The 12,203-nt window shown below is 30.7% G+C and overlaps 1 protein-coding gene across 1 annotated transcript in view; it reads right to left on the minus strand.

Moving 5' to 3' along the window:
- LOC130452703 (uncharacterized) overlaps positions 1 to 12,203 on the minus strand; it is a 192,545-nt gene that overhangs the window by 78,060 nt on the left and 102,282 nt on the right. The window lies entirely within an intron of this gene.

Consider the following 12,203-nt stretch of genomic DNA (forward strand, 5'->3'; position numbering starts at 1 on the left):
ACGTGTATACAGAGTGAATTATATTTCAGTATAGTCGGAGTTGCGTCTATTCGCAGACAAGGAATATAAAGGATTTGGTATTGATGTGGCGAGTTGGCGATAGAAAATAATGTCCAGAGGGTGATAGAAAATATTGATTGGTACAATTAGTGAAATACTATGTTTTATACAGAGTGTCAAGTAACTTTATGTTAGGATTGAGAGAGCGAGTGTGTACAACCACGTGGTGTGTTTGACAATACAAAGAATCTACATTCCTCGTTTCTCAGTGGTTGAAAATTATTTCGACCTGTATAATATACATGGGAAATAATTAATTAAGATTCCAGGTGACTTTTAATAGTATAAATGCTTGTATAAATTTTTAAACTCATAAAATTTTATGAGTAGTAATATAATATAATAATGTACTGTGTTTTTTCCAAAACATTTTTGATGGATATATTTCGGTCACAGAACTTATTTTAAGACCTATTTTCTTGAACTATATAAAGATCAAAACTTTTTTTTATATATATAATTCTTGAAATATTTCCTAATTGTTGCATAAAAATATCGTCTTGAGATTTATATAAGCTAGATTGTGTTTTCTTAATTCTGTGCAAATGATAATAATAACGTTGTGGAAAAGTTGGAATTCGTTACGAAATTAACACTAACAGTACATATACTTGCCACATTTATATCCTCATTTTCAATTAACTGACTACATTTAATCCTTGCCGCTGAATTTCAACTTTACTCAAAAGCGAAAACATTAATAATACGAGCGTTTCTACTTGAGTTTAATATTTATAATTGGATATGGATTCATTGTTTTTCGAAGTATTTTCTATTAAGATCAATACACTTCTAAATGCGTTTGAACCAACTGTGATTTGAACAGATCAACCGCTTCTTCAGGTGTAGAAAAAGTTAACCTCACAATTTATGTTTGATCTGCAGAAATAATAAGAAATCATTGGGTGCCAAATAAGGATTGTACGGCGGATGACCCATCAATTCGATATTTTGACTGTTCAAAAACGTTTCTGTTTGAACTGATGTGTGACAGCTCGCATTGTCGTGGTGGAGAATGATTTGTCTTCTGTGATTGGTTTCCCTGATTTTGACAAACAAAAGCTGATGTAGCGTTCATAATTTACCGCTGTACGTTTCTCTAATAAAATGGTGGCCACATGTCCAGTTATTCCGAAAAAACAGGAGACCATTTGCTTCGATAACTTGTTGGATTTGGCTCGTTTTGAAAAATCGATTTCGGATTCGTAGCCATAAATGCATGATTCGTCGCCTGTCACAATCTTAAAGACGTATTTGGAAGCAGCGCGAATGAATTATTTCCACCATTTCTTTGGACCAATCGACACGAGCATTTTTAGAGCGATTATCATATACGGTATCCAACACGAACAAACCTTTTTGACAGCCAAATGTTCATGAAATATTGAATATATCTGAGTGGAACAAATTCACAGGTATGCCTCAAGCTTACGATATTTTAACTGACGATCTTGCAATATCAGCATCGATTTTGGACGACCGTCACGAAAGTCATCCAGTAGCGAAGTGCTACCACGATTGAATTCGGAAAATCAGTGAAACACAGTTGCTCGAGATGTTGCTTTATCAAAAGTCGGAGCGAGTTGGTTTGAACTACGTAGATAGTTATAGAAAACCATAGCATGAAAATGTTCGCGGTTTGATTCAATTTTTTTACTAATATGAAGCTGAACTTAAGTAGCAACCTTCGTATACTTTTTCAAATTTGATAACATTATTCAAATATTTCTCAAAGACCAATGGTTTTAATATTTGCGCCAAAAATAATATGTCAAATGTGTTTTTTAGCTATTTTTGTGCTTTGTCTAAAATCTGTACAATATTTGTTTCATGTATCTATAGTATTGATTTCGGGGGTAGTTAGCCATGAAATTTAATCTCCCAGTTCAATCCAATCATTGATAAAAACATTATTTTTGGAAAATTATCTTTGTTAATGAGAAAATAACATAAATAATCGCATATCTTTTCGTTCTGCGAAGGATCCAAATTTATAATGAAAAATCGTCTTGTGGAAGTAATGAAAACTAAAACGGCTAAGTAAAAGTCATATTGAGTTGTGTTCTCACTCTACCCAAATGTGTTTTCTATATGTTGTGACATTATATGTTATTTTTTTTCCAGAATTTTATATGACAAAGGTCCTTCTCGACACTCGGTTCAAGAATCCTTAGACACTTCCGGATGAGTCCGCAATTTTTTTTTCATTAACATGTCGTAACTACCAAGATATACCTACAAACTTTAAACGTTCTATTCCTATTTTTATACATAATAAAAATATAAGCACGAGTTGAGATTCGTTAATTGGTTAATTTTACAAAGTTTATAAATAGCACCTATATGGGTTGTCTCATATCTACATAGAAAAAAAAAATTCTGAAAGCTACATCTGGCAAGTGTAGTAATACCTCAATTATATTGTAAATTCGAGGTATATTTGTAACCTTCACCGCGGCAGCGATGTCATCGTGTTTTGCACATACACGGCGCCGCTTTGGACTACAACAATAAGAAGATACTAATACAGAGGAAGAAGTTTATTCACAAATTTATTAATCAATTGATAAAATTTAAGTAAATCAATATGTGGAACGATCTGACTGTTTTATCGATAATACTACGGCAGATGCTCTTCCGAGTTGTCCAACATACTACCACCTAAAACAGTATTTGCAATACCTACTCCACATACCGCAGAAGTGGTTCATGAACATCGAGTTTGCTTGCAGAAGCCAAAACGTAAATTTCCTTTGGAGATTGTGTGCAAACCTGTGGAATCATCTACCAAGGCACGTCTTTCCCGAACACAACAAATAACAGAAGTTTAAAATCAATATTCACAGGAATTTTCACATGGCAGGCCAGACACCATTCGAACTACTTTAGTGTTTACTTTTAGTGCTTACTTTTCAAAAGAAAAAAATTCTCTTCGTGCTTCAAACTTCATCCGTGTCAGTGATGACCTACATTACTAGTTAAGTTACATACTAATGCTGGATTTGTTATTTAAAATGGAAGACATCAATTTATTCTTCACTTCATCTATTCACTGTATCGTTTTTTACGCAGTTCTAAGAATTATACTTAATAAATTTGACAGTTTTGAACATAATTCCTGGTTAGAAAATCTTTCATTCGATTCAATTTGATACAATGTATTTGATGTTTGGGTATTTACATAATCATTTTCAACTTTAAAGTTGTAAATAGTTTTATGAATAAAATTTATAAGCGTGTATCAGGCCAAAAAGAATCTAAGAATTTAAAATTGATAGAATAATCCCTTAAACCAATAGAATTAGCTCATAACCCAATTCAAATCGTTTCTTTAATGTCCTATCTTCGATTTTTGTATTAGCGATAAAGATAATTATGATAAAAATATTTTTCTTCATAGGTAATACATACCTTACAATGGAGTAGTATGGCACAATCTACAGAATTTACTACACAGGTAACCAAAATTACGTATTGAGGTTCAGTTCACTTTACAGTTTACAACGGACTTCATTTACATTGAGGCGCGCTTGGTTGAGCTACTGTTATTTAATTTATAAGCTTGGTTTATCCCACGCCCTTTCTAACTTACGTGTACATTTTCTCTATCACACACCCTACAAGGTGAGGTTACCCTTAAATTGAACATCATATTTTCAGTAAAACAAAAATTAAATTAGCGAAAAGTGATTTCCATATGCTAGTAGTAGAATTTTATTTCTATTCTACGAAAAGTTGAGTGAGCTAAGTAAATGTGAATAAAATGGGTTTCAAAAATTTTCCAGTATTAGGAAACGAGTATAAACTATCATTTCTCAACGTGAAAATAAAATTTCTTTAAATTAATCAATTCTATTGTTTTACCGAAATAAATTCTAGTTTTGTTATTTTGGTTTATATACTTCCTGATCATGTTAATGTGGATTTGATTTCTGTGAAAATATTTGATAAAAATACGTATGATTTATTTGAATTCATCTGTAACTTTTTTCTTCGATACGTTCACTATGACATCCAATTATTCACTAACTTTCTCGCTGATAAACAAGCGAGTATTTATACAAAAATAATTTCTCGATCATTCTGTTCTAGAAAGTAAGCAAACAAATATATAGGCCTTCCTAGAAATTGATTCTATGAATAGAATATAAACAAATCGCGGATGTAAATAAATTAAATAAATAAAAAACAATATCAAAAGTTTGTGCAATATTTCCACGAATTTAGTACCAGGCACATAAACCCAAATTTTCGATTCTATAGAAATAATCAAATTTCACGGTCCAAGTCGTGGACGAGTTCGTAACAATACTTAAATATTCAATGTATTTTAAGTTGAGTTTCTTCACTGGATGTTATACATGTTTCTGCTTTATGTTTTAATAATACTTTAAAAATTAGGTTAGGTAATCATAATTTGATCTCCAAGGGCTAATCTTGAGTCATTATTCATCTCACACAACTCTACTGAAAATTTAAGAGACTATCTTCTTCTAATGAATCTCTTTGGCTCTAGAAGAAACAAATTGAGCTTTGTATGTATATATAGCTGAAAAATCTATGAAATAAATGGTAGTAGAGTCGCATTCAATTCCCCCATTATTTGGAACAGTACTAGAGGTCTTCCAGTGTTAGGTCCTTTAAGACTCGCGAGTTTTTCTCTTTCACAGCTTTACAAGTTCAAATCTTGTTCCTGTTAATGAGGATTTCGCTTTATTAAACACATAGAAATAGCACAGCACAAGATTCCTGAATAGAGTGGATAGTGTAAAAATAGGATGCTGTGTCAAGCCGAGAAGCTCTTAATAAGAATGCGCAGAGAGCCGTATGAACTTCAAGACTTATCCTTCCATAGGTCGAGCTATTTTTCCTTATTCTTTCACGAAGCTCACGAGTTGAAAGGTAATAATATTGATACATAGTTTGAATTTCAGGAACTTAGTGTACACAATTCTATGAGTATTAAAAAAAATCATCAATGCTTGTCACTATGATCTACATTTTTAATGCTGAAAATGGGCTCTTCCAATATATATATATATATATATATATATATATATATTGGCACTTCCTTCCACAATAAAGTCAACTTCTTGATTTGTTCTTGTCTTTTCCCATAAAATCAAGTCTTTTTCCACATGGCATAAGTATCAGTACCAACATTTTCACGAGATTCTTGATTTTAAAATTAATTTTAGGCACCAATATAGCACTCACTTTTGGCATAATACGACATTTGGGGTACAGATTCTTTATCCATTCCAACAGCTCAAACAAAACTAACACGTGGAAGAGCAAGTAGGCGGAATTCATATAGATGGCAATCTTTAACTCCTCATGAGCATGAGAATTAAGGCTGCGGCTATACTGTTTGAAGTAGCGAGATGTAATGTATTCTTAATAGCAGGTTTCACGGGAACAGCTGTGAGTTGTTGATATTTGATGTATGATTACTTTTTTAAAAATGCTTTTTAATATAGAATATTACAGATTATTTGTTTCTGTTTGAATAGTAAACTTTTATTAGCAATAATCTATTAAGAAAAAATGCGACGAAATCACACATTTGTCCAATTCTCTTTTAATACAATCCAGTCATGATTTTGTTATTGATTGTTAAATACAGTGCAACTTGAAGTATTCATTTTTGGACTGTCTACTTTCTCTCCCGCTTCAAATCTCGAGAATCTCGCGAGTCAATAAAAATCTAAATTATTTTAGGCTCAACAAACTTTCGTTTCGTCTGCTATACTTCAACGACATATTTCATTCGTTTAATGAGAAACACATTTTAATTTGATAAACACTTTTTTTACTATTTATCCGCCATACGAAATACCAAATACTTGTATAAAATAAACAACTTTAGAGCTATTAATTATTTCGATCCAGACTAACAAGATTAAAGGTTTCAGATACCAAGAGTGTAAGGAAAAATAAATACATTTCGATATACTGAAGATATTTCTGCTTCACGTGAATTCCAACACTACCTTCTACTAAATAGTCCTTATTCGTGAAGATAAATGAAATGGTTATAATTTAAAAACTATGTATCTTTATAAGAAATTTATCATGATAAAAGATAAAAACTATTGTCTTCGCACACAGTAAGTTTTTCTATTCTTAATATCAATGTAACGATCATTATTGGATAAAAAACTTATTGCTTTAATATTGTCGTCTACGACATAGACCGTGAAGCCGATCCTGTTCAATGTGTTAATGAAATCTAAAATTTGGTGGACGCGTCAGGTACATTAAAGATTAGAAGCATGGATTGAGAGAAAATAACTAACCGTGTTTTAGACATTAGCTAACCCAAACACTAGCACAAACTCCCAATCCAATTAGCAGTTGTTCCGGAAGCTTCTGTTCATTTGTTCAATGATATATTGAAACTATTAGCAGATAAAAGGAAAATCCTCAAAACGAACGTGTAAGAGTTCTCTGAAGTGTAAAATTGAAGGAAAGGTGCATAATAATAGTTTTTAATAATAATCGAATTAATTATTTATAACCTTGGTCAATAGTAGTTGCATAGTAAGGCTATTATTCCAATTTACTGGTGGAATGTTTGCGACGCAGTAAAATAAATTATTTTTAATGTTAAAAAAAACTGATTATTGAAGATTAACCAAACATTTTGCTTAAGTGCATTATAAATTTGAAATGTCTTTGACTTTCTTCCTATTTCTATTCAACTGGAGCGTTATGAAAATGATATTACATGGATGTTTTCTTTGGAATAAATCAAAATAAGAGTACAGCCCCCAACTGCAAAATTGATTGCAATAAAACGAATAAACCGGAAACAAATAGTAACGTCAAGCGCTTAGCAAGGCCTGCGGCATTAATTTGAATCTGAAATATACAGGTACGCACCTACACCTAGACTACATTTAAAATCGATCAATAAATTCCCGGTCTGTTACGGGGTTAAAGTATCATCTTTTCTACTCACTCATTCACTCCCTCTAATAATTTTTGAAATGAATGGGACAAAAGTTGTTTCCGTTCGTGTTAATAAATTATTGTTTTTTATTAGGATAAAATACTGTTGAAGTGAAAGCTTAGGTATTATGTTGATTACTATGCAAATTTCTATGCGTTTAGGCAGTTACCCTAAACCCTAAAAATCATGAAAAAGTTCTAAATCTCATCACTGAATAGCGAAAATCAAAATTGGAAGAGATAGCAGACATTATGAAGATATTATTTTACATGAACTTTTGAAACTTATTTCTGTGTGTAAAGCATAGTTTTAAGTCTCCAATATAAGTAGTTATCTTGTGAATTTGGAGGCAATAAGTCAATATGTTGCAATTAGGTACAAACAAAAAATAGCCCTTGTGAACAATACAGACCCATTTAGTTTTAGTAGTTATTACAAATTACAAATATGAACATTATTAGTTATTAAGTTTTACCCAAAGGTAACTATACATATCAACTAGAGGCATGCAATAACCTTAATACTTGTACGTGCTTCACGGTAGGATTTGTCAGTAAATGTCAAAGTCTACGCTATATTTGCGTTTATAGCATTCAACCATTTTCCTTTCTTACACGTGAAAGTTCCTTCAAGTTCTCTTTATTTTGGTAATTAAAACTACAAGCAGAAGAAAGAAATTGAGTTAGTTCATCTCAAACATTATTAGAATAGAAGACAAAAGACCATTTTCGAAAATGAATTACGATAGTATCGAAATAATTTTATAAAATTCTTCATTCACTATTGTTTCACTTTTGTTTACGACACAAGGATCAAAATCTCCTGAATTCAACATTAACTTGACATGGTAGAAAGCCGAATTCACGATAACATACCTGAATCAAAACGGCAGTCAACTGAATGGGATGAATCCAGAAAGTCGTCCAAAACCGCCTAGTAAGGTTATAGCCTCTGTATATTATTGAACCAATTCAGAAGAGAAGTCACGAAGAAATGATGCTATATTCAGAAGAAATAAATTCTCTCACGCCAAGACAATGCAACGCATTACAAGCGATAGTGAAAAAGGTTACATTCAATTGATTGATCTAAGTTGAAATTTCTGGAACTGTTGTTATATTCATACTGAACACACTGTTTACACTACCACTACACCAACACCCACAACTACACTTTCTGACGCGCGTTTCGATATCAAAGTTATCGTGTCCAGAAACTAAACTCAAACCTAATAACTTGACCTGTTTTCTACTGAGTTGATCCTCCAACAAACCTTCTCATGAGAAAATTAATTCCAGCGGGAAAACCTCTTTGGCGGAAATTTTCACCTTTATACTAATAAACTATAATGGGCTGTGAAGAATTTGTCTCTTTGTCCCTATTTGAGCTATTCTAACATTCAGCAATTTCAATGCTTTCTAATGCATCCAACAATTTATTATCGGATACATTTATCAACAATTTTACATTATTAATATTTCTCTCATGATTATGACTCTCATGCAAAGGATATGAGAAGAAATTTATGAATCCTGGCGAATCGAATTAGGATAATCAGATAAATCGACAAACGTATAAACATAGAACATATTAAAATAGCAAACACTTTGCTGTATTTGTAGCCCATCAATACTTTCTGGATGCGTCTCTTATAATGTTTGTACTCTAGGTGTTTGGAGAAACATAACTTAGAAGTATGATCGATTATATTGTCTACACTTTTGTGGTATTACAACTAAAAATACTTTTCAAGATACTAAAAGCACTCAAAGGTGGTTATAGTTGGTAAGAACGAGACTACATTAAAGAATCTCAATTTAAAATTGTCGCGTTTCGTAATTTTCTATAAACATCCAAACTACGTATATATAAAAGACATCTGTCAAATAGTATCTATATTATGTTTGAACGTCACAAACGAAGAGTTTTTTTGCTGTGAACAACGACAATATAAATTTAAAGACTTAAATATACAACCAATAACAAAATATAAATAAATTAATGTCGCAGTTAAAAATGTTTGTGGTGACATTAAGGAAACAGATGTTTGTAATGCTGAAAAAAGCACTTCTTAAGATTCACAGTATTATATTGTTTTAAGGACGACAATAGTCTATTTAGGTATCAAACAATATTTTATTATATATATATATATATATATATATATATATATATATATATATATATATATATATATATATATATATATATATATATATATATATATATATATATATATATATATATATATATATATATATATATATATATATATATATATATATATATTACCAAACACTAAAACCAAAATAAGATATTTTTGAAGACTAACAGAAGAAATAAATTTAAACAAAGGAATCAAACAAGGCGATTCGCTCTCTCCAGCCCTGTTTAATATATAATAAAATATATATAGATATATATATATATATATATATATTTTATTATATATTAAACAGAATATATATATATATATATATATATATTTTATTATATATTAAACAGGGCTGGAGAGAGCGAATCGCCTTGTTTGATTCCTTTGTTTAAATTTATTTCTTCTGTTAGTCTTCAAAAATATCTTATTTTGGTTTTAGTGTTTGGTAATATAATTTCTATTAATATCTTCAAATTTCTGGGTACCTTTCGTGTTTCTAAATCTACTATCATTTTTTGTTCATTTATTGAGTCAAACGTGCTTTTAACATTTATAACAATCATGTGTAATTCTCTATTGAGTTCCATGTTTTTGGAAACTGTTACTAGCAAAAAACAAACAAAATTTATGTTTTTGTATTTGCCAGTTAATAAAGTTGAGGATACTTCAATCCCCCAAATTATTGGGAAAAGATGCAACCCTCATTATACATGTATTATTATAACCCATAGATTTTTTTCCATAATTTAAAAAATTTTCATCTGGGGAGTTAATTATAATTAATACTTAACAAAAATTGAAACTTACAACATACAGTAAAAACATTCTGTACTAACTGATTGTACATTTTCGATTCATCGGACCAGTTAATTGCTAAAACGAATAGTCCAGGAGCTGCCAATCTGACAAGTCCCTTCATACCATGCATGTAATATTTTTAGGAAAATTGATAGTTCAAAGCTATAGGAAGTGAAAACACGAGGTATGCCTGGATTTGCAAAGTCGAAAAAATGTTTTTGAAAAAAATGACTATTAAAAAATTCAATAAATATTTTTCTCTCATGGTATGAAGTGTTTTCGATAGAAAATTTGATTCTCTTCCAGAAAAAATTTACGCAAACAAATTTTTTTGGCCGGGAGAGTCAGGCAAGTGTGTGATGAGGGAGGAAATTATTTTGTTTCTTTTAATGTCTACTTTAAGATTACCTTGTTTGCGAGTTCTGAAACGGCCGGAAATATCCAGAAAACCTGCTTAAAATCCATTGACTCGGAACTCATTTTCGATAAATATAATTATAGTCAAAGAATATAATCAAGAATAAATGTTAAAAAATATTTCTACTCAATTTTTACAAATACAGAATGAAGTGTTTTATGTGTAATGCGACCACTAAGTAGAATATTTTCCGTTTTCTTTAAGAAAAGAAACTTTTAAGAAATGTTGAACCGTTTTACTCTTGAGACAAATGAAAAACTTAAAATATGCGAACGTAAGTTTAAACTTTTAGTGATAGTGGGTATCATCTTTAGTGTTACAAAAAATTTATACCTATACCTGTTAATCATCGAGAAGAATCGAATCGTGGGCGCAAACCGTAAGTACAAATTATAATCATTATGGAACTATAGTATTTCCAGTGAGAAACATTTACTCTTGATTATATTTATTGACTATAATTCTATTTACCGAAAATGAGTTCGGAGTCAATGGATTTAAAGCTGGTGTGCTGGATATTTCCGGCCGTTTCTGAGCCCGCAAACCAAGATAATCATAAAATTGAAACGAACAAAATAAAAAAATCATGTTACGTATTGAGAGAGAAATTAGTTTGCGTACATTTTTTCTGAAAGAGAATGAAATTTTCTATCGAATACACTTTACGCAAACCATTTCAAACCGTGAAAAAGAAACATTTATCAAATTTTTTAATAATTAATTTTTCAAACATTTCTCAGGCTTTGTAAATCCACGCAAACCTCGCCAACCTTGCACGGTATGAGGGGACTTTTCAGATTGACAGCTCCTGGACTAAAAACAGATTACTAACTACTGAATTTGAATACATGACGAGACTATAAAACAATGTTAAAAAACAATGACATCATAGTGGAAGTGACTAACAGTCATTATGTATTCTTATAAATAATTTTGGCGTATTCTGATAATTATAAAAAACTTCGTGTATGTATCGTATGATGTATACAGGGCGTCATTGTTGTACAACATCCACCTCAAACGCGGGTGGATGTTTTTGTTACTTTTACAATCGATTAATCGCTTATTCCGAAATACCGATATTCATTATTTGTAAAATTTATCATAACAATACCCAAAGTGTGGACGCTTGAATTTTATCTCATTCTCTTTAGTATGTTTTTGTATTATATCGTTAAGTGACCACTACGAATTCCATTCCTGTTCTTAAACCATATCTTAGATAATTTCTAATGACTTGATTTGAAATGTTGGCCGTTTTGTCGTGATGAATAAAGATTTTAATGCATCTTAATGTTCTTGATTTTATTCAATTCTTGTATGTATAGAGAATTACTTGTTTTGAGTCCTATTTTTTGTAATTGTCTCTTCGTTTTTAGGCTCTAGAAACTCAAACAATCAATCGATTTCGATGATTTTTTTCAAATCTTCGTTTTTACGGATTCTTAAAATCACTTATTGTAATCAAGTATACAAAATTAAAAGTTAACTTTGGAAAATTGAAAATTTTCACCATTAAAAAAATGGTATCTTATTAAGGTTGACTAAGGGTGAGGTGTTTGAAAAGCAGACCAAATGTGAAAATTTGTTTTGAATTTTTAGCACACCCCCCCGATCCTAACTTAACCTACCTAACCTAAACTAATTTAAGTTTTCAATTTTTTATTCTCATATTTTTCTCATAAATCAGCCGTAAAAACAAAGATTTAAAAAAAATTCATCAAAATCGGATGTTTCAACACATATTTGTCCCTCAAGTTAATGTGGCGGTTGATTTGAAAATAATTATCCATTAGATTTACAAAGTGTTTTGTATA

The sequence above is a fragment of the Diorhabda sublineata genome, chromosome 2 (assembly GCF_026230105.1).
Source record: "Diorhabda sublineata isolate icDioSubl1.1 chromosome 2, icDioSubl1.1, whole genome shotgun sequence".
In the NCBI taxonomy this organism is placed as follows: Eukaryota; Metazoa; Arthropoda; class Insecta; order Coleoptera; family Chrysomelidae; genus Diorhabda; species Diorhabda sublineata.